At 41.0% G+C, this 25,512-nt stretch overlaps 1 long non-coding RNA gene across 1 annotated transcript; it reads right to left on the reverse strand.

Annotated features, from left to right (window-relative positions):
• Window positions 1–1,712: 1,712 nt before the first annotated feature.
• LOC139454079 (uncharacterized) lies at window positions 1,713–12,028 on the reverse strand. Its single transcript, XR_011652434.1, has 3 exons — window positions 11,807–12,028; window positions 7,850–8,056; window positions 1,713–5,159 (listed from the first exon to the last, which is right to left on the reverse strand). It is a non-coding gene; the product is annotated as an uncharacterized lncRNA (long non-coding RNA).
• Between the last annotated feature and the right edge of the window lie 13,484 nt (window positions 12,029–25,512).

A 25,512-nucleotide genomic window follows, 5' to 3' on the forward strand; every position in this document is an offset into this window, starting at 1 on the left:
CCCAACGATATCTGCCTTTGGGTGCTTTTACAACGAGTAACCAAACGAACACCTGACAGTTCATAATACGGCACGCTAAGGCCGACGCACCTTGTATATTGCCTGTTGCACGGGTCATTGATCTTCCTGAATTACAACTAAATATAACTCACGTATTTTTAAGCTCCATACAAGCAATACACAAACCCTTTTATAAACTGTTTCGTCGACAAAGTCACACCGTGCATACATTTTGTACACCTGGTATCATCATTGTATAGTTCTATTGATTTGCAGTTGCGAGTTCTTTTTGACCATGACGCTTCCATTTTGTTTGGACGGTTTTTTTCAATTACTACTACTACTGCTGCTGCTACCACCACCCCCACCACCACCACCACCACCACTATTTATTTGTTTATTTATTTATTTATTTATTTATTTATTTATTTATTTATTTATTTATTTATTTATTTATTTTCGCGCTTGCACTACCTTTGGTGGATAAGAAAAAGAAAGATAGAACTACCAAATCAATGTGGTAGATTTTTAAAAAATAACTGCTCAAATGCATTGTATATCGTCTTTAGCCCCATAAATCCTCTATAAAGTGTATAAAAAACCATGGCAACCATGCATGTTTTTAAGTACTCTGAGACCGCCTCCGTGGCGTAGAGGTAGAGCGTTATAACAAGAAACTACCTGACGACGCCCAAATGACGGCACATATGCTCTGCAAATCTGCAATCAACTGAAATCTGCACGACAGTCGACATGTTGTTTATGGGCCGGATGTCGATTTCGTTATGCGATTTTGATTGGACTGTACATGCATCTAGTCCAGCCAATATGTGACTTCATAGTTTCAGCCTAGTTTGGCAAGGGTGGAAACTGGATTTTTATAGTCAGTTAACTCCCTTGCCTCGGGAAGATGGAAGAACGGGGCAACAACAGCAGAGAGAAACCTGTGAGCAATCTTTATCCTTGTCTGTGATAAATAATACAATAAACTCATCCGTTTTTCTAATATTCGAACATAAAAAAGTCTTTGACCCAAGCTGATTTTCTTTGGAGATGTATATACATAAATAACAGTACAAATATCCGGTAAAAAATCACCTGGGGTAACAGACATGTCATAATTAAGATTTTCCCTTGAAGCTCGCAAAATCGTGCAGGACAGAAAAATGGTCTAGCCGTCAGTTATTTGAATATGTCTGATATTTGTCGATAGTTCTTTGATTTCCACAACTCTAAAATTTGGCATTTTTAGTCGTCTCTTATGCTACCTCGTCCTTTGTTTTAATTCTTATCCTTATTACTACCGAAAAAAGCTAATTTGCTACATCCCTCATCCAAAATAAAATGTGTCCTGATTGTTATTATCTTTCAGACAAGAATACATACACACCTTCACGACATTAATGTTTGTGACTACAGCGTCCAGTATCACATTCCATGGCCAGCGTACCGGGCCACGCCCATGACTCTGGAATATATTTATTTCATGAAAAAAAATAATCTAGAAACGCATACAAAAGCAAGTCTAGCCAGATCTAGCTAGCTCTAAAATCAGCATAGGGAAATGTGGATTTTTTTTATTTTTAGAGTCAAAAAGGATATTGAGTAATATAAGATTTCACAGACTAAATGTTAGTCTAACGGTCTACCAGTGTGGAACATATTTATAAACGACATAAAAACGCTTTTCTAATCAAATTTATTATTACAGTTTTATAAGTACAAAATGAAGTGACCAATTAAGGAAGTACAAAGTGATGGATCTACATGATGAGGTATGAAACATAAAATATGCATAACATTCTTGTTATATCGGTTTATTGATGATGACTACTGTATTCCCCATTCTTCCACATATCAATCATCATTTACAAACAATTAACACACATTAATATCGTCTCAATGTGACTATTAATATTAACCCACTTACATTAATAATTTCATAGCAGTATAAAAAATCGTTCATTTTGAAAAGAGGTAACAAAATAAATTATCATAATGCAAACAAGTATATATACATTTTTAACAGGAAATTGTTCAGTTTAATCAATTCTGGAATGTGAATAACATCATAAACGGTTCTTGGGAAAAGAACGCTTACTGATGCTCTCGCCTCTAACACTACAACAGAGCCATACAACTTGACACAACAATACCACACAACATGTATTTTGTATAAAACCTCTCGTACTTAATATACTTGGCCGTATGAAACGAGAATATCGGACATGAAAATAGTATCATTATGTCTTAATAGAAAGAAAAGAATAATTTAAAAAGTAATTTTGAAAGTTAGGGCAATTTTGTAAACAACTGTGTCCGAAAAACCGCGCTGTTGTCATTCATATTGATGTCAGGCTGTTATATTCAATAATGACATATACTCTTTAAAACGTCAATCTGGTTAAATCGAATCCATACTTTTGCGATTAATACCGTTCGTATATGAAAATATGTGATGTCAATAATTTTGATTATGTCATTTGTGATACATCTTGGAAAACACTTTTTTTTTTAGTCTACACACGCTGATTTCTGGGTACAATGCGTGTTATGACGCAATGACGTAATTAATAACAAGTTGGTTTTTTATATAATCGTGGAGTTTCTTCCTGTTAGTACTGTGGCCTGACTAATATTTATTTTTTGTCGATCGTAGGTGTAAGTTTGATTAGTCTATTGATAAATTAGTTTTTAATAAAACATTCTCTGAGTATGAATAATTGTAAAAAACATGACATAAAAGGTTATGCGTTATGCGTGTGAGCGTATGAAAGTGGATTAGCGTGTACGTGGTTTGCTATAGCTTATACATATACACAGTCGTACTAACATCCACATTACACCAACAACTGTGCTTTTAACGGTAATATGATATGCAAATGTGTTCAGCGAAATGCGATTGAAATTAAGTCCATAACATGTTGTTCCTAACATTTGAGCCCATTTCTAGTGTCCCCCGCCGTGATATTGCAGGAATATTGCTAAAAGTGGCGTAAAACCATACTCACTCACTCCTAACATTTGAATAAGATTTGTTCGAGTTTCATTAAAACGCGAAAGCAAAACGTAAATACATACAAAACCAATTTCATAACTGATCACTGTTATATCACGGGTAACAGAAATATGAACAATGAAGCACTTCATTGATCAACATACACGTTTGTCCACCAGCGTAGAACACATCCTGGTTGAAACATGGGTGGTTGTTTGATTTATGGCACATGTTGTGATGGGTCGATACACAGAGGTGGATTTCATCAGCAGTATACCCTCACGTTCAGCACAAGGGAAGACAACTCCTGCAACCCTCGCCATCATTCGTCACCACTCGCCCCTTTCCGTAACCTGCAAGAAGCGGCTTGTCCCGGAATAACACGAGTTGGTCACGAATGCCTCGCCATTAGCTGTACTTTGTCAACAAGTGGAATCTTGCCAACGCGAAGAGTCTGTGTCACTAAAAGCGTTACTGTTGTATACATGTCATTCAAGACAGAAAATCACACATGTAATCAGAACTATTACTTTGACTTCAACAGCCTGCTGAAGAAACCGTCACCATTCGTTCCATTCCAGAAAACAAAAGCCGTTAAGAAATGAACAGAAATGGCCGATTGAGATGTTTCTTGATGTCCTATGGCTTGCGTCAGATGTCTCATGGCGTCATGTCATTCGCAGTCCGTTTCATTGTCTGGTATTCCATATCAGACGATCTAGTTCAATCCAGTTCAATCTGGTTCAGTCAGGCAATAACTGGTCCAGTCTAGCAATAACTGGTTCTGACAAGGCACTACAGCTGTGTCCTGGACCGAGATTGGACACGACCACAACAATTGCTCTTAAAGGGAGACTTGGGTCATCTGGCAGTCCTAGCTAATAGGATGGTATCATTTAGAACCCACTATGCTTGTCTGTATACTCAACTTTTGAAATGTAAAATATCTACCAGTTAATGCTTCCCCGGGAAAATACGGGGTTAAAATCTACCAATCTATCAACCTATGCATGTCGCGAGAGGAGACTAACGGGATCGGGAGGTCAGGCTCGCTGACTTGGTTGATGCACGACATCGTATCCTTAATGCGTAGATCGATGCTCATGATTTCAATCAACGGACCGTTTGGTCCACACTAGATTATTTACAGACCGCCGTTCTATAGATGGAATGTTTGGAGTGAGGCATTAAACAACAAACAGTAATGATTCCCTGATTACATCACATTAATCACTTATCACAACGTCTTGGCCTCGCTAGAAACTGTGAGGATCGTCTCCCTTTAACTAAGCCGTCTCTACAAACATGTCCGTGCCTGATGATGGCCCCGTTCCTCTAAGCGACCGTTGCGTTAAGATTATTGTAATTCCCATATCTTTCACACAGACTTACGACGATCGCAGCACTATAACATTATCGTAACTCCCATATTTTAACATAGCACTAAGACGACCGTGGCTCCCATATTTTAACACAGATCGTAGCGCTAAGGTGATCGTAACTCCATATTTTAACACAGACTTACGACTGTCGTAGCGCTAAGATGATCGTAACTCCATATTTTAACACAGACTTACGACTGTCGTAGCGCTAAGGTGATCATAACTCCTATATTTTAACACAGACTTACGACTGTCGTAGCGCTAAGGTGATCATAACTCCTATATTTTAACACAGACTTACGACTGCCGTAGCGCTAAGGTGATCATAACTCCATATTTTAAAACAGACTTACGACTGTCGTAGCGCTGCGATCGCTTTGTGGAACGGGGACCGGTACTAAATTCCAAGAAGATCCATATTCAGAGATATTCTACAGACAGTAATATGTCTGCTTGATCATTAACAGAACACTTGCAAGGCACTCGGAGAACTGTCATTGCTTGAGCTGAAAGGTGTTTTTGAAAACCATTTGATGCGCAGATCCTGCAGACAGTATCCCAGTCAGACTGAACATCCATACTGCCACATGTACCAAGTAATATGGTGTTGATGCAGTCACGTGTCACGTTTTCGTCTCCGTGTTTATATTCCTCCATATTCCTATATAAATGATGTATCCTAACAACATAATCACTGCCCCAGCAACGACCCAGCACAGCGAGCGGTAGAACTTGCGGCGACATGCACTCTGGTGATAGGGTTGGATGTTGATTTGATTCTGGAAATTGAAAGATAAGATCAAGCTCCTCTACATCGCCAAAACATGGAGTATATCTTTGCATCTACATCGCCAAAACATGATTGCATCTTTCTACTCTTGGACTTAATCCCTGCATGTGTCATTTGAACAAAACTAACAGTGTTTACATACATACTACTTCAGAGCTACAGATAAACAGCGTATTTGCGTAAAATACCCCCAAAATATACTAGCCACATAAAGAAACTGTGCACGGAGAAAATATAGATATAAGGGCACACTGTCCATATATGAAATATAGGTTTGAACACAGCAATTATTGGAGACATTCAAACGCTCATGCACGTGCCATGCGATATGACGTCATTGATGGGGGCCTATGGATGTGCAATGTGTTACTGCACGTGCATCCTGTGCAGCTGTACACAGCATGTGCAACTCAAAATTTGCTGTCACTTTGGAAAGCATGATCTGTGGTCATTCAAAAATTCAAAACTTCTCAGGCGCAGACACAAGCATATCACAAGCTAATCATGCCAAGATTGACAGCTGCACAGCGTCATGAAGCCATTGGAATGATCCGAGCGGGAATGAGGCAACAACAGGTGGCAACACATTTCCAATGCCATCGTAACACGATATCGGCATTGGTGAGGTGTTATCAGAACACAAATGACGTTGCCGACCACCCACGTTCAGGACGTCCCCGAGTAACGACGCCAAGACAGGACAGATGGATTCGAGTTACACATCTCCGACACAGGTTCCAAACGGCAGTAACGACGTCCCAGACAATTCCTGAACTGCGCCGTATCCATCCCAACACTGTCAGGAATCGTTTACGTCAGTACGGGATTCGACCACGACGCCCTGCCATACGTCCCATCCTGACACACCGTCATCGAGTCAACCGTCTAAGATGGTGTCGAAATCATGTTCGCCAACCTCGAATATGGTGGAGAAATGTTGTCTTTACAGATGAATCGAGGTTCAACATTTCCCACAGTGACGGGCGCCAACGTGTCTACCGGCGTTTGGGAGAACGTTATGCACGCAACTGTATTGTGGAGAGGAATCGTTTTGGAGGTGGCTCTGTGATGATTTTGGGTGGGATAACAGCACGGCACCGAACCCCTTTGCTGGTTGTTCAGGGCAATCTCACCGTTGTTGGCTACAGATATCAGATTCTGAGGCCTGTGGTCATTCCTTTCCTGCAACGTCATGGCCCGGGATTGACATTTCAACAGGACAACGCTCGTCCTCACACGGCTAGGGTCGCAATGGATTTCCTTCACCATAACAATGTCATGTTACTGCCATGGCCTGCAAATTCTCCAGATCTCTCCCCAATAGAGCATGTGTGGGATGAAATGGAGCGCCGTCTGCGTCGTCTTCCACATCCTCCAGATAACGTCCGTGACTTGGCACAGGATTTGAGGAGGATATGGCAGGCCATTCCCCAGGCCTTCCATGCCCATTTGGTGGACTCCATGCATTGCCGATGCACTGCTGTGATTCACGCACAGGGTGGTCATACCCGTTATTGACTTTGTGACTTTGTCGTTTGACACCCTACTCCATTTTGATCTTCTGACGTTATCGTAACAGATGTTGTTCAGGTCCCGTTGACATTTTCTTATGGTCAGATCATTCAGCTGCTACAGCGTCTGCATCATTTTGTTCTTCCTGTGTTGTATTTCAATCCAGAATATATTTTCTCCGTGCACAGTTTCTTTATGTGGCTAGTATATATTCAAAACCCAATCACTTTCAATTAACTTGCGTACAGAAACGCATGCATTAAATGAAAAACTCAAATGAATATAAACAGCTCGTGTAAATTCCCAATGAAGCTTTTTCAGCATGCGTACAAAGGAGTTAATTTCCGAAACACAATTACGAGCTAATTTACTTTCCGAATCTAGCCTATTTATTTAGAACAGTTATATACATCTAAAACATTTTTTTCATTTTTTATATATCTTATTTAGAACAGTTATATACATCTAAAACATTTTTTCATTTTATATATATCTTAAAATGTTCACTAATTCTTTTGAAAACCCAAAAGAGTGACGAATAGATGAGTGAAAAAACATTGGTTATCCAATGAAAAATGTAATAAACCAATTAGAATAGAAACCCTAGAGTAAAAACTCAATTGCTCAAAAAGTTATCTAGAGCTCTGCTACTTGCATATAATGTCCATAAAAAATTAATAATTTAATAAAAATATTAAATTGATTATAATGCCGCCAATTGTTGTCGTTACTGTACTACGAATGACACAATGTTAAAATAGAACGTGAGTGAGTGAGTTGGGTTTAACGCCGCTTTGAACAGTATTTCAGTTATATCACGACGTGTCAGCTTAATGTGGGAGGATAGCCCGAGGTAATGCAGGTATTAGGCGGTTACAAGTTTAGTGAAAGCCAAGAGCACGGTATACTGCCGATAACCAAATGTGTCAAATATAATCAGGGTCCACGTCATAATTTAAGATACTGGCACGCCTAAGGGACGCAACTCCGCACAACGTATTCCGGCGCTTGATACGACTGGGTCACCCGGGTCCGAACAAGACATTGTGTTTTCATATTCACATTACTGAATTGAGTTAATTGGAATGCTATTACACAGTTCCGGATTATCGGGGTTTTGTTTACAGAGGTTCTCAGAGTACGTCAAGCAGCGGTTAGCGGTCTCACCGGTGTGTAAGTAGGGGCCACCACGTTGGGTGGAATATGAGGGTTGACGTCATGCTCCAGATGATCAACTCTCGGGTGCGTTAAGGCTTGCTCATATGAAGGGGGCTCGCCTGAGCTCTTGACAGCGTCTTCATACGACGGTAACGTGAAGATGGTGAAAACCTGCGGTGTAGTGAGACCGGAAGTAGTAGAACCGGATGTCATTTTCTGGAGCAGAGAAGAATGAGTGATTTACTTGGTAGTATTGATTACCACCATCTCATAAATATAAACTGTCAGCGCCAAAACAAATATGGACCAGACCCATTGGAGGTAAAAGACAAAATAGCGTGAAAATTATATGAATGGCCCACAGAATAGAATGATAATACAATATGCAGCGCTTCATATGGTCAGAGGCGCTTGGTCGACGGTTCTTTTCAAGAAACATAATTTCATATGCATCCTGAAATATTGATTGTGCCATTGATGTGTTGCTCATCATGTGTTTTCGGGTTTCATGTTTCAATTTACAACGTACTGTAAACGGCCACTTTGGTAGCATTAATTGATATTATGTAATCGAAATTTATCGTTATTTCAATTACTTCATCGTTCTTTCGATTTTTTTTCTCATTTCGATTATTTTCTCGTTATTTCAAGTTTATTTCAAAACCTCGAAATGTCCAGTTTATTTTCGTTATTTCATTTTTTTTCTCGAAATTTCGAAAATAATCGAAATCACGAGCGAATAATCTGGGTAACGAGAGAAAACTCTAAGCAACGAGGAAATAATTGAAATAACGAGTAATTAATTGAAGTAACGAGAACAAAAACGAAGCAACGAGTAATGACATAACCAGTAATTTTGTTGTGATATCAACTTGCAATAACGAGAAAATACCCGAAATTACGAGAAAAAGCTCAAAGTAACTAGAAAATAAATGAAATTACGAAAATATAATAGAAGTAAGGAGAAAAAATAAACGGAATTTTGAGAAATTATGTATATGCTACCAAAGAGGCACCATCAGGCTTTCGCAATCAGCCGCAAGTTCTCTGAAGTAATCGAATTATCGGTTCATTCATTCCTATTAGTAGATATACTGGATTGTCTGGTGCAGACTCGAATGTTTACAGACCGTCGTAATATAACTGGAGTGCGGCGTTAAACAACAAACAAACAAACTTAAGACATGTTCTTTTATAGTTACCAGTTTCGTAAAACCTATTTTGTTTTTGTTTGTTGTATACCAGCTGTATGACAGCGGTCTGTAGTCTGTAACTACTCCAATCTGGAATACACAGTCCGGTGATTGACATCATGAGCATCAAAACATTCATGATCCAGTTGAACAGTCTCCAAAATTTGTGTTTCACGATTATCTCCAAGAATGCTTTTAAGCAGTATATCTTATTTTGTTATGATATGTAAGATACTTTGACCTAATATTTATAGTTATGATCTTGTGTAAATAATAATTTATAAAAAGGACACAAACGTGTACAGAAAGGTCTGGCCACATGATATAAAAATATTTTCTGATGTAGACATGTGGCGACATTGTTTATTAAACAGTATACATATGTGTGGGAGTTGAGAGACGATATTGCGTAAACATTATAGCATGATGGAGAAGGTATGATGATTGATCATATATAATATATCAATATTCAGATACTGTACAGAAATGCTTGTTGAGAGAGTGAGTTTCAACATCGTTTTGGCCAATATGTGAGTTTTGTCAAGGCGTATCAGTTTGATGTTGGACGGACATCGGAAGTATCACAGACGTTAATCGCTTGGTGAAACCTACGAGCACGAATTACTGAAGTGTTTCACTTCACTTACTGCACTGCACTGCACTTTACTTCACGTCGCTTCGCCTCGCCTCACCTCACCTCACCTCACATCACCTCACCACGCCTCACCTCACCTCACATCACATCACCTCACCACGCCTCGCCTCACCTCACCACGCCTCGCCTCACCTCACCTCACCACGCCACGCCTCACCTCACCTCACCACGCCTCACCTCACCTCACCTCACATTACATCACCTCACCTCGCCCCGCCTCGCCTCGCCTCACCTCACATTACATCATCTCACCTCAGCTTACCTCACCTCACCTCACCTCACCTCACCTCACCTCACCTCACCACACCTCGCCTCGCTTCGCTTCGCCTCGCCTCACCTCAAATTACATCACCTCACCTCACCACCCCTCACCTCACCTCACCACACCTCACCTCACCTCACCTCACTTCACCTCACCTCAATCCGGTATTATTATCAACATCAGTAATGAGCACAAGCATGGGTATGGTGCTGATACTTACAAATATAATGGTGCGAAAAGGGATTCGAACGGGCCTTAATGATTTAGGAACAGTACAACGGACCTTAATGATTTAGGAACAGTACAACAGACCTTAATAATTTAGGAACAGTACAACGGACCTTAATAATTTAGGAACAGTACAATGGGCCTTAATAATTTAGGAACAGTACAACGGGCCTTAATAATTTAGGAACAGTACAATGGACCTTAATAATTTAGGAACAGTACAACGGGCTTTAATGATTTAGGAACAGTACAATGGGCCTTAATGATTTAGGAACAGTACAACGGGCCTTAATGATTTAGGAACAGCACAACAGACCTTAATAAGTTACGAACAGTACAACGGACCTTAATAATTTAGGAACAGTACAACGGGCTTTAATGATTTAGGAACAGTACAATGGGCCTTAATGATTTAGGAACAGTACAACGGGCCTTAATGATTTAGGAACAGTACAGCGGGCCTTAATGATTTAGGAACAGTACAACAGGCCTAAATGATTTAGGAACAGTACAACGGGCCTTCATGATTTAGGAACAGTGCAGCGGGCCTTCATGATTTAGGAACAGTACAGCGGGCCTTCATGATTTAGGAACAGTACAATTGGCCTTAATAATTTAGAAACAGTACAACGGGCCTTCATGATTTAGGAACACACATACGTCAAGTGTTACATATCATATCAACCGAAAACATCACAAAATCATCAAATGAAAATGCTATACCTGACAAGCATTTGTTTCCCAATTTCTGATAATAAAAGTGTAATATCACGATGACTCGCCCGGGTATTGCAGGCGGGTATTACGTGTATCTCAGTGAGCTCTATTGATTTCATTTTCAAGAGCCTCACGAATCATATAGATTGTTAAAGCAGGTCAAGCATCAAAGACTTTAAGTGTCATGGGCAGGCAAGGTATCTTTTATAACACCAACAACACTGTGAATGAAAGGACTATCAGTCTGTCTGTCTGCCTCTTCACTTGTCAAGAAACGAACATAATATTATGTAAACAATCTGTGTAAGTACGAAATATATTCATATGCGAACTCTTAAATTCCTAATGGATTAAACATCTCAATCCTCCTCGAAATAAAATAGTTTTCTATACCTACTCTGATCCATTAAGAAATTTCGCAGCATCCGATATATGAAAAAATCACATGTGTTTCCAATGAATTATATACGTTTCATTGTTCAGATGGCGAAGTAACAGGCCTGCCACGTGTTATGAACTGAAACTCGACTCGAAATGTAATATCAACTGGGACTGGAGTTCACAAACAACAACCGTCACAACAATGACAGATCTTGTCAATAGTGGTAGCGAGGTCAACACTGAATAATGAGTTCTCTGAACACATGATGTACTACGGCAGAATATGTGCGTGTGGAAATCATATAAATATGTTTATATAATGTCGCTACAAGGTCATGGCAACTGGATATCATCCACAAAATATACCAGACACGGAAATACGGCGCAGATGTTTTGCATCGTCAAACGCCAGAATACTGACAATGCATTCGTCATCACGTTTCACCAAATGTTGTTTACATCAGGCTACGAATAATTAGTACTGGTGATATTGCAAGTCACGAACGAGAACATGTGACACACGAACTCACCACTTAGCGTGTCGGACGTGTCGCTTCTAACTTCCTTCTATCGATAGGTGTACGACGCGGGGGTGTCATCCGTCCTTATCTTTCTAGCCATAGGTCCTGCATTTTCGATGTCTCATCGGACGGCGACGTCTGTGACGGTGTATCTAGTCACAGATACCGGGGACGACACGGATACTAGTCACAGATGTGGCAAGTCTCCTACAGCCGGCAGACGAGTCAATACTTATGGATTTATCTGGAGCAAGCAGTCGCTGCTATTGTATTTATACCCTGTCCCGTGAGTCACGTGTGATCAGCGACCGTGAACAGACGTTGTGTTATATTCAAAATTTGCTTACCCCGTCTATTTATACGATGTTCTTGAGTTTTCAAGTGTCACTTAGGGACCGACTGTTTATTATTTAGCCCCCCCCCCCTGGGAGTTTTGTGTTAGAGAGCATATTTTTTTCTTTCAGCCATCGCGAATCAAGACATACATGCTTGTCTTTGGAAAAAAAGACCGAAACATCGTTTTGAACCCACAACACATTATTTTCCAAAACATACAGTATGTCAGATGAACATTATATTTTTTAAAACATGGGGAAAATACGTATCAGCGCATGGACAATTTAATATGATATGTAGTATTAACAAACTGATTTGTTTGTGCTATTTCCATAGATAGCAGCACGTTCATATTGAATCTGACATAACCCGTACATTACTGCTCATATCTAAACCGTTGGTTGCTAGGATTTAAAAATGTGTTGTTATCAAACTGGTCGATATGAACACAAGGAACAATGGTTTTAGAATCCTGCAACCGTAACTCCTTGTCGAAACCTTGTCTTTGACGACAATACATTGATCACCAGTAATTGTTTCCCAGCAATGCCCGGGTCTGCGGGCAATGACTTTCTTCGCCTTGTGTGTCATTTGAATCAATTATGTAAAGATGCGAGACTAAATCAATTATGTAAAGATGCGAGACTAAACTACTTGTCCCCAAACACGCTTGACGGAGTAATCAGAAAGGTGAGTGTGTGTGTATGTGGTTTTATGCCGCAAGTGGAGCAATGATATGTTCATAATTAACATATGTATGTCGATAATTAGGTTAATAGTACTGTAGCGTATGGCTACTGAACCTTCTGACTTACTGAAACCAAATATGTGAGTATGAGTATGTTTGTTTGTTTGTTTGTTTGTTTGATTGATTGATTGTTTGTTTGTTTGTTTGTTTGTTTGTTTGTTTGTTTGTTTGTTTGTTTGTGTTTGATTGATTGATTGATTGATTGATTGATTGATTGATCGATCGATTGATTGATTGATTGATTGATTGATTGATTGATTGATTGATTGATCGATCGATTGATTGAATAATGTAAGTATTCGTTGAACTGAAAAATAGCATTTTTCTTAGACCCTGCATGTTTTGAATTTAGAAACGTAATACAGAAGTAAGGCCAAATCTGTCCATGAGAGTAATTTAGTGGTCCTGTCAATGACCCACGCTGAATTCCCCAGGATATATGTTAAGACATTACAAACCATCATGGATTATGAACACGCATGGCCATAATTAACATTTCTACAGAAATTCGAAACATCATCTTTCTCACTAACTTTATGACTCATTATGTGTAAGTAATGGAATGAATAATGTCTGGCTGCCAGTCTGAAACTGTAGATTTCATTAAAGATTTTAAGACGTTTATGTAAATTTGAACTTTCAGCATGTCAGAAAAACCCTTAACATACCCCTTCCTGAAGATGGCAAACTGTATCAAACTTCATGTATGCACAAGATTCCTTGTGAGAGGGTGAGTTGTGTTTAACATCGCTTTGAACAGTATTCTATCTATATCACAGCGTGTCAGCTTTATGCGGGAGGAAAGCTCGAAGTGATGCAGGTCTCGGAGATTTACCACTTTGATGAAAACCCACGAGCACGGGTATGGTGCTGACAAACCTAGAAGCATAATCTGGGCGAAAAGGGATTCGAACCCGCGATCGTAGGTGCCTGGCATACCCAAGGGACGCTACTCTGCGCAGCGAATTGTGGCGCCTTAGACGACTGCCCACCCCATCCCCATCCCATCCCATCTCTACACCACCCCATCTGCCTACATGGATGGGTTGACCACTAACATTGATAGATGGAAGAGAGGTAAATGTTTTAATTGACGTGTCACACGTTACAATATCATACTTCAAGGTGGTCCAGAGTCGAACAATATTGTCAGTCGAAGCAAGCTTGATTCAATTCGTCTAAACACTACTGGGGGCACGGGTGGCCCAGTCGTCTAAGGCGCCGCGATTCGCTGTGCAGAGTTGCGCCTATTGGGCACGCCACAAACTATGATTGTGGGTTCGAATCCCGGTTCTCCCTAATTATGTTTCTAGGTTCGTCAGAACCATACCCGTGCTTGTGGGTTTCACCTAAGTAGTAAACGTCTGAGACCTGCATCACTTCGGGCTTTCCTCCCACAATAAGCTGACACGCTGTGATATAACTGGAATACTGTTAAAAGCGGCGTTAAACCCATCTCACTCATTCACTCACTCACTCACTCACTAAACACTACTTTGTCTGCTGATGTCATGCCGAGCATTATTCCAACAGTTTTAGCTTATGGCTTCTATATTCCTCAATTATTAATGTGCTTTAGAGCATGTGTATGTTCTTCAAATTTCACTGAAAGATACATTTTGCTCTTCAATCAAGGTTTGATCAGCGAAGGCCTGGTTAAGTCATTCCAGAAAGTTATGTTAGACATTCAGAGGAATTAACTAAATATGGAACGTCGCTTGTCAACGTGATACGAAATGACATCCCATACCGTGACCTTTCTCACCTCCTTGTGGCCCAGTCGTCTGAGGCGATTCGCTGTGCAGAGTTGCGTCCATTTGGCACGCCACAAACCTATGATTGTGGGTTCGAATCCCGGTTCTCCCCAATTATGTTTCTAGGTTTGTCAGCACCATACCCGTGCTCGTGGGTTTCACCGAAGTGGTAAACGTCTGAGACCTGCATCACTTCGGGCTTTCCTCCCACATTAAGCTGACACGCTGTGATATAACTGGAATACTGTTAAAAGCGGCGTTAAACACAACTCACTCACTCACTCACTATCACCTCCCTACTCACTGGCAGAATGGGGTGAATGCGGGTGCTACCTGTAGTGCAGGATATGCTATCCCTTTTTGCGAACACCTGGTGTCATCCCTATTTTACCTATACGCCCAATGGACTCCGCGTTGCTGCGGATACTCGAGAATGTTTCTGGTGTTGTTTTTTTAAATTATTAATCATATCAGTCTATCAGTTAATGATGACCATAAGAAAACAGAGACAACGTATCAATGGCACGTATTATGTTCAGCGTACAGGTCACGGATCAGGTGAAGTTAGCAAGCGTTTGTGGCGGAGAGTGGGTGGATGGGAGACCGGGTGCAAGCTTTCTAGGGCCTTGGTCCTGCCCCACACATGCTGTCTGTGATGTCGCCTTAGACAAGTGACTTTGTTCAAATACGCCTCCTTCCAGCAGCGAATTGATACCCGATAGGATGAGACGGTAATGCGGGGCTGTTAACCTTCTGGCCCCTCATATGCAGCTTGGTATGTACGAGGTGAAAATGACATTCGAGAGCCCACTGAATAAGTGAGGAGAGCGGGAAAGAGGGAGGGAGGGAGAGAGAGAGAGAGAGAGAGAGAGAGAGAGAGAGAGAGAGTTTACCACTGTCTATTCCCATTCCGGGACGAGCCGAATGTACACTCGTGCCATTCTCGAAGGTTTCCATATTGGCGTATGAACACTAGACCAACTTCAAACAATAACGATAACACTTATTCTACCCGCCTCTCGTAGTGAAATTAATAAAAGCCTTACTTACAGCAGCGCTCACTTATTCTTGTTGTAAGATTATCTGACCTCTCTGATATGTATATATTCTTTTGGACAACAGTATATTTGGTAAGTCATTCAACTCGTTCATTCTCAGCTGTTCATCTTTTATTTGCAAATTATTTTTTGGGTAAATAAGTTATCAAAATTAGATGAAGAAAACTGACAAGACGAGGGTGGTTCTCGGATTTTAATAATTTCAACATTGCGTTTCTCACACATATTTAGTTAAGTGTGGTAAATTTTGATGATGTTGTCTTTTCAATGCATAAACCGACAACTTTTATGACTCATTTATTTCATGACTGAATCTGTTCTTTCATAGACAGCGTTTACAAACAGTACACACATTTTATATGAATTTATGACAATAAAAATATGAATATGAAGGAAAGTACCCATGTCCTGATTGGATTGCGCCGTTTCGACGCATGGCGGCCTTCGAGAAGGGAGCGAGCCTTGTTGCAGGTTACGGAAACATGCGAGTGGTGCCGAATGTCTCCACCCAGCTTTCAAGGGGACATAACTCAATAAAAACAACTACTGAGTTAACTTGTAAATGACGAATCCAATCGCCATTACGATGACGCATCCCACGATCGGACAGAGCGAGCGGTAGACTCTCCTGCGACAGTCTCCACGGCGGATTTGGGGTCGATCTACTTGGTTCTGAAAAAAACGTCATTATATCAGAAACAATGCCATCAATAATAATTAAACTGCCAGACAAAAGAAAGCTTACATCCACAAATGATTATTTGATGGCGAAGTATTTGATACGGCTATCATAGTTATGTTTTGGACCTGATATTTGCAGTATGTTGGTGACAACGTTTTGATAATGTTTTGTAATGTTTTTGTCAATTCTAGTTCAAGTGTATGCATTCTCTTTCAGGCCAGTTTACTAAATTTAGAAGTAAATTCTGAGGTTTTTTAAATTTCACCTGAAATCATAACAAGAAATAGGATTGTTTGGCTTGAAGATTTGGGTCGCCTCTGTGGTGTAGTGGATATAGCGTGTACCCGGGGAACGGAGGGTCTGTGGTTCGATCCCAGGCCGCGTCATACCATACGTTGGTGCAATGGTACTTGTCATCCTGCCTGGCGCTCGGCAATGGAGGTATAAATCAAGGACTGTCTTTTGTGGTTCTTTGTTTCGTTCTTTCGTTCGTTCGTTCTTTTGTATACTGTGTCTGATAATAAGTGGCATATCGATGTTATCTCAGTGGGCTAGCACTATATAACTGATACTAGTACGGGCTAGTATAAGCCACACACACACACACACACACACACACACACACACACACACACGCACAAAACACACACTAAAACACAAAAACAAACACACAAAACACTACAATCTTTTAAATACTCTGTAAGAAAAGAAACGCAAAAATAGTAAAATCGTAAAGACCTGACAAAGTGTTGAAGACATCCACACAAAATAAATACCAAAATAAATTGATTATTTCTGCATGGATTGGGACTAATTTTTTGTTGAAAGAATGAGATACTGCAGAAATTTGGAGAAAAGATGGGAAAAAATCGCAAAACACAACTTCGTGAGAGCCTAGCGCCGAAACACACCAACCTGACATGCACGTGCAACATCACTTGTTGGGCTATGAAAACGTTGGGTTGTCATTTGCATGCCGTCACAATCTTACAGTAAGTGAACAGCGAAAACATGCCACGACTGACGTAAGACCAACGCAACAATTCCATCGGCCGACTGCAAACAAGAGAATCATCTTCAGGTTTTCCCAACCACTATTACAAGACTGTGGAACCGTTTTCAGACACTCTCCTACCCAGAGTTCCATGCGGCTGGCAGCCAGCTAGCATAGTACCCCTGCCACAGGCCAGCGCCATGTGACGATTCGTCACATATTTCACAGTCCATTCAAGATATTGCATTTGCTTTTCATCCGTTTCATGTTTGACAAGTCTACACATTTTCATAAACAAATGTCAAAGAATGGTTAACCTTCATTGAGAAAGTATGCAAATACGTAAAAATCTACTTGTTTTTGCGTAGTTATCCTATGTTTACATTGGTTGTACGGCTCCACGTGCTGTCATCGAAACCCAACTGAGAGCTAGCGACGCGGTCACTTTGATGCATAAATATATATTGTCATGCAACTCACTGTCGCAGTTGTAGTAGCATATCTATATAGTTATGCAAAACAATATGTAAAGCGCCCCCAAATACTTGAATTAGTCCGTTCTATACTGATTTCTGAAAAAGCGTGTTTGTTTACAAACAAGAAAAAAGTCCGGTCACGTGATATGCAAATTAGCCTGTGGCAGTGGTGTTATGCTGAGTCACCACTGCGACGGAGTGTGGTTTTCAGACACACGGGACAACACGTGACCTTCCCAGATCCGGTTAACCATGTATCACTACACGAACATAGGACAGGTTCACACAGCTACGCCACTTACGTGACAGAGCCACCACGGCCACCTCTACAACTACGGCAATACAAGGATTGCTTGGGATAAGCTCAGACAGCGAGGGGCCGTTTACGCGCCGTAGGTATTCACGCTAGACGGCCAGTTCGAGGTGTCATTTTGACAGACCTGCATCGTCCGCTGCGACATCCAGTTATGTCAAGATCACAGAGTGTGACCACAACTGCGATGGAGACAAATTTGGTTTAGTGACTAGTCTTCGCCGTCCGAATAGTAGACGTGGTATTTACAGGCGTCGCGGTGAACGTTATGCACGAAACTGCGTTAAACATGTGTTGCACTGTATGGGAAGGTGAGGTTAGGTGAAATGGGGTTTAACGTCGCGTCCAAGATTATTGCACTTATATAGCGACGTGCATGCACGTGTGTGTGGCTGCTTGTACTAGTCCGGACTGATGCCGATTTATAGTGCTAGCACACTGAGATACCGTGCCGCAGTATACTGACTCCGAGCCTGACCAGTCCTTGTTTTAGCCCCTTAATGCCGAGCGCCAGACAGGGTAACAACAAGTACCATCTTTTAACGTCTTTTGGTACGACGCAGCCGGGGATCGAACCCCGGACCTTCCGCTCTCCGGGCGGACGCTCCACCACTAGACCAAGGAGGCGGTCTGAATGGTAAGGAAATCGGATCCCTTTTAGAGGCAAGACGTATAAACTGACTGGTAGGTCATAGTTCAAGGTTACATTCTCACGGCATATTGGATGACATAATTGTCGCACATACTTCCTTTTATTGATTATGATCTCCCTTTCAAGATATATATGTCTGACGTTAACATAATATATATTCTTGAAAAGCTTATGGCTTTTTGTGTTTGTTGTTTAACGCCGCACTCAGAAATATTCCAGTTATATGATGGCGGTCTGCAAATAATCGAGTCTGGACCAGACAATCCAGTGATTCACATCGTAAGCATTGATTCACGCAATTGGGATCGATGACATGCATCAACCAAATCAGCGAGCCTGAAAACCCGACTCCGTTAGTCGCCTCTTACGACAAGCATAGTCGTTTTTTTTGCGGTACGCATGGGTTGCTGAAGACCTTTCTACTCCGAATCTTCACGGGCTTATGAAGAGAGCTTACATTTGATGTGCTGCATGACACAAAAGGATACCAAACAATTATCATATGCTTCAAGTGCTTCAGAGGGGTCGTGACATACTTACCTATGTTGGGGCACGGGTGGCCCAGTCGTCTAGAGCGCAGCAATTGGCTGTGCAGAGTTATGTCCCTTGGGCAAGCCAGAAACCTCTAGTTGTGTGTTCGAATCCCGGTTCGCTCGTGTTTCTAACTTTGTCAGCAAACGTCTGAGACCTGCATCACTAGGGGTGACTATTGGTCTGAAAATCACTATTGCGATCACTATTGATATTGCAAGCAACTATTGACATAAATATCGATAGTTTTCACTGTATCATTTTAGATGGATTTTAGAGTTGAATTAAACCCTGGAACTGAAGTTTTCTTTGAATATGATAACCATAACAACAAATAAAAAGTAGAGTTTGAGATAAGACTGATTTGTTTTTTCTTTACTCTAATAATTTAAGAAAATAAAACTTCCACATTACCATGTGTAAATTACTACCACTCATGATCAAAAGAAAAACAAATTTGAACAGCATTGCATGTTTTTCATTTAAACTGTAAAACTATGGTAAATACAAGCGAAACTATCGATATTCCTAACTGAAATCGATAATATTGATCAGAAACTGATTTAACTATCGATTTATTGACTTTAAGTGCTTACCAATGGCAATATATCGATTTATTTTGACACCTCTTGCATCACGTCGGTACTTCCTCCAACATAAAGCTGACACGCCGTGATATGACTGGAATACTGTTAAACACAACTCACACAATCACTGACCTATACTTTGTTCAGAATTCCGAATATTGGTAGACGTTTTATACGTTTAAAGGGATAGTTGCTGAATGTAAGCAATTAAAGTCATTTTTGTTGTGATATGAGTTTGGCTGGGTGTGTACTTTGCTGGACTGAACTAATTTGAGTTCCACAAAGACAAGAAACGCAGCGTATCCACTGACTGGATGATCTGGTAAAGGGGCGATAATTCCCGTGTTATAAAACACAGCAACTTACATTAGAAAATATGGTGGACTGAATATTTGCTGTCCTAAAAGAAGTTCCGAGGTTAGTGAACTGGAATGAAAAAAAACTTTCAACAGTATTTCAGTAACGTCACCGCGTATCAAATTGATGTGGGAATGATTTGGTGAAATCCTGGTATGGTGCTGATATACCTAGAAACATCGTCAGAGCTAATCTGCTATACGAACCCACGATCCTGGCACACCCAAGGGGAACAACTCTGCACATATAATTGCGCTACCGTGCTGAAGAGTGTAATGGTGTAGAATAACGATATATCATACAGTTTTCTTATTTGCTGGTGCATAGGGCTTTATATTCACTTGTGATGGAGCTCGAACGTTGAGTGTCCGTTCCAGATGAAATTGACCGAAGGCCTGGTCGTAGGTTGGTGGGTCTCCCGAGGACTTGATCAGCTCATCATAGGACGGTAATGTGTATACAGAAGACACTTGGTCAGGACTGTGAATTCTGGATGTCATTTTTCTGAAACACATGCTTAGAGTGAGGGTGTTGGCCGCTTTGAACACTATTTATATAACACCATGTCAGCTTAAAATGGGCCCACGTGACCTAAGTCGTAGGCATTTACCCACGAGAACGGCTGGCAAAATGAATACCATAATTCAGTGAGAATCCAGGGTTCGAACCCACTATCAGCGGATCCTGGAACGACAATGGGACACAACTCTAATTGCGGCGCCTTAGACGACCCTGCCCTTCAGTGAACGAGTAAGCACGTATGGTCTTACGCCGCTTTTAGCAATATTCCAGCAATATCACGGTGGGGGACACCAGAAATGGGCTTCACACATTGTACCAATGTCGGGAATCGAACCCGGGTCTTTGGCGTGACGAGTTAACGCTTTAACCACTTGGCTACCCGACCGCCTCCTACAGGTTTAGACTGGGTTGAGGAAATGTAAACATGCGCTTCTTGATCTTCAACCTACGACGATGTGTGTCTGTAGTAAGTGAAGAAACAAAACTGTTCTAGCTAATGTTAATGTGCCAGGATAGGTGAAAACATTAACTAGGCGGTCGTTCGAGAAATTAAAATATCGATTATTTATCGATCATTTGTTTAACCCTTATCGAAAACCCATGAATGAGTACTGAATATCACATTTAAAGAGGGACAATGCTAAGACTCATGCCCCCAATAACTTTGTTCTTATTAAACCTCATCTAGGGAATTTTAAAATACCCTATGAGGTAGGTGTGTCTCGATAAATCGAAATATCGATATATTGCTATTGGTTAGCACTTTAAGTCAATAAATCGATTGTTAAATCAGTTTCCGATCAATAATATCGACTTCAGTTAGGAATATCGATAGTTTCGATTGTATTTACAATATACAAATTTGTTTTTCTTTTCTTCACGAGTTTTAGTAATTTACACATTATAAGGGTAAAGAAAAAACAAATCAGTCTTATCTCAAACTTTACTTTTTATTTGTTGTTATGGTTATAACATTAAAAAAGACCTTCACTTCCAAAGTTTAATTCAGCATTAAAATCCATCTAAAATGATACACTGAAAACTATCGATATTTATGTCAATAGTTGCTTGCAATATCAATAGTTATCGCAATAGTTGCTTTCATTATCAATAGTTATTGCAATAGTGATTTCCAGACCAATAGTCACCGCTACTTTGAGTATTGTTTTATAATGGAGAGACATCATCAGAAATATTTCCAATTTCGATTCTGAAAATCCCTCAGTCTTTTACATAAAAGTTAGGATACTTAAGGCTATACACCACCCATCTAATCGCCCCAAGTACAGCCCAGCTTACAGGATGTCCAGAGAAAACCACTGGATTCAGCTGTTCAGGGCAGACATGGGCAGTCTTTCTAATCCCCGTCTCAAATATCAACCATCAAAATGAATACAGTCTAGGGGGGACTTTCTTTATATTCACAGATTGACACATATATGGAATTAACAACACGTTGATTCTCCAAACCGAATATAAGTTAATTCTGCCACAACATTTCATTTTTCCACTCGATAAACCGCTATCAAAACGACAAACTGTATTTCTTGATCCATGGGATATTTGTTACTAAACGTGGTGACCAAAAGATAAAGCTACATATCCGTGTTTCCACTATTGCTGATCAATGTTTAATGCGTATGAATAGGAATTTCTGCTCATATTGACATAAACAATTCCCTGGAGTTTGTCAAAGAATTTGAACTTAAGCTTCAGGTATATCGATGATCTGATATCGGTCAGTAATGGTCCACTAGCCAATTCCCTCCCACTGATTTACCCTCCTCAGCTGAGACCGCCTCCGTGGTCTAGTGGTAGAGCGTCCGCCCGGAGAGCGGACGGTTCGGGGTTCGATCCCCGACTGCGTCATACCAAAAGACGTTAAAATATGGTACTTGTTGTTACCATGTCTGGCGCTCGGCATTAAAGGGGCGGTCGGCTCGGAGTCAGTTTACTGATATTCATGTTCAACTGCGGCATGGTATCTCAGTGTGGTAGCACTATAACGTGCATGCACGTCGCTATATACACTGTAAGTGCAATAATCTTGGACGCGATGTTAAACCCCATTCACCTTCACCTCACCTCAACTGAAATAATGGAGACCAGTTGGATCGCCTCATCTGTTTCATCTTCAGATCTATGCATAAAGATTCGGAGTGATATAATACACTCCACAAGACTGTATGACGAGAGATGCCTCCAGCTGTCCAATAGTCAACTTGCCCTTAATGTCGAGAAATATTCCAACATCTCAAGCCTTAGGTGTCCACATTTCACTACTTTTGAGGTACAATCTACTTTCTACCAAGACTTCAAAGAGCGCCATACGACTCTTGCCTAAAAGTTGTTTGATCAGGGTTACAACATTTAAGGCCTCAGTCAAGCTTTCAAAAGGTATTATGGACATTTCTAAATTTGACGTATCAGCCAAATAATAGTAAACATTGGTATAAGCATTGAGGTGTACACTTGAGATGTTGAAACCCTCAGTAAATCACGTCTCTGTGGAATATACTCTGAACTTCAGACAACACCAGCTCAGTCTAGAATGCTTTCACAAGTTGATAGATGGGTTTGTCTTACCTGGTCAGTAGATGGCTCCACTGTCAAGTCCACACCATCTCTGACATCTTTACTATAGTAGAGTCTTACCAGCAGGATGGCTAGATTATCTGCCCTTGATGTACTCTAGGCATCGATTTCCGGGGGCCTTGTATTGATTCCAGCGGTGGTAATAATCATTTTTCAATATTTCTCATGAATTATATAGATTTTCACAGCATTGCCAAAACGGAAGTCTTTTGAGAACATTTTTTGCCTCATTAAAATTGAATATTTACTGAGAGGTCACTGGCGGATTATCCCTTTGGGAGAGACCTATATTCGAGGATGAATGGGCTGATGATGTGGGTGGGGGTGCTTGGGAGGTCTTCACACAAAACATGGTTGTTGGCTGGACAAGCCCCAACGGGTCATCCAGCTCGACAACACGAATTTCGGTTAGTTAACACTTCTGGGTTGGTATGACATGTCAACGTGAGCCTCGGTCAGTCAACAAATCAACAACGCCAGGTTGCCAACACGAGCCTCGGTCTGTCAACAATTCCGGGAAGGTACACCCGGTCAACACAAGACTCAGTCAGTCAACAACGCCAGGTAGACAACATGAGCCTCGGTCTATCAACACTTCTGGGTAGGTACACCAAGGTCAGCCAAAACCAAATGGTTGACCGCCGTCCCTGCACATCTTTATTCTTAAAGACCGCCTCCGTGGTCTAGTGGTAGAGCGTCAGCCCGGAGAGCGGAAGTTCCGGTGTTCGATCCCCGGCCGCGTCATACCAAAAGACGTTAAAAGATGGTACTTGTTGTTACCCTGTCTGGCTCTCGGCATTAAGGGGCTGAAATGAGGAAGGTCAGCTTGAAGTCGGGATACTGTGTCTGAGTGGGGTAATCATGTTAAACTGCGGCATGGTATCTCAGTGTGCTAGCACTATAAATCGGCATCAGTCCGGACTAGTACAAGCAGCCACGCACACACACACACACACACACACACACGTGCATGCACGTCGCTATATTGTGCAATAATCTTGGACGCGACGTTAAACCCCATTTCACCTCACCTTTATTCTTTATACATTAAGAAAAGAAGATGGCCGAGTTACAGACATGAATGAGTTTTAAAACATAACAGCTATGACATCGAATTCATTGAGAGGTTATTTTAGGAACACAATAGCTACGATCATGCATGCAAACATTCAGCTTCATGGGCCTTGGAGTTTCCCAGATGTTAAAAATTAAAAATGCAGTGCCACTAGACAAAAACGAGGAAGTTAAGCGAAGGTAAAAGGTCGTAACTCGACCCAGAATCAAATTATGCTTATAAACGTATCATAAATTATTCCGTATACCACATCTTGTGGCATATCAAATTTCAAAACGATAATGGACAAAAATGACAATAATGGCATCTTTAATATGGCGACGGAACCGGCCATGTGTAAAACCGGAAAGGAATTCAGTATGCCTATTTTAAAGACACCATAGCTGGGATTATTCATGTAGGTTTCAGCATCACAGGCGTTTGTAGTGTCGAAAATGCAATAGTTAGCGATAGACAACAGCACGGACAACCGGACGGACAACCAGACTGACAACGCGCCACAGAATACGCCCGCTTTCAGTCAGGTGGGAAAACGGAAAGTTGGGTGAATAAAAAAAGGTTGGTTACCAGTTTGGAGTGTGTGTTGAATACATGCCGTAGAATTAACAAAATATTTCTGTTCTGAAACGAATCGTTTATTTGCGAAGAAGTAAGTTAAAACGTGTTTGCATTAAATTTACATGTAAAAACAGAAGCAGATCTATTGTGCCTCCAGTTACCTTAAAAACAAGTTGTGAGCAGTTCCGGTTAAATGACATCACTTCCGGATTTGCCGGATGTAGTACAACTTTGAAACAGAACGTCCTGAATTCGTACCGTCCTAAAGTGAGTGAGTGAGTGAGTTGGGTTTAACGCCGCTTTTAACAGTATTCCAGTTATATCACGGCGTGTCAGCTTAATGTGGGAGGAAAGCCCGAAGTGATGCAGGTCTCAGACGTTTACCACTTCGGTGAAACCCACGAGTACGGGTATGGTGCTGACAAACCTAGAAACATAATCGGGGTGAACCGGGATTCGAACCCACAACGGGCACAA

Source organism: Haliotis cracherodii, unplaced genomic scaffold (genome assembly GCF_022045235.1).
Source record: "Haliotis cracherodii isolate W230 unplaced genomic scaffold, xgHalCrac1.p SCAF_10, whole genome shotgun sequence".
In the NCBI taxonomy this organism is placed as follows: Eukaryota; Metazoa; Mollusca; class Gastropoda; order Lepetellida; family Haliotidae; genus Haliotis; species Haliotis cracherodii.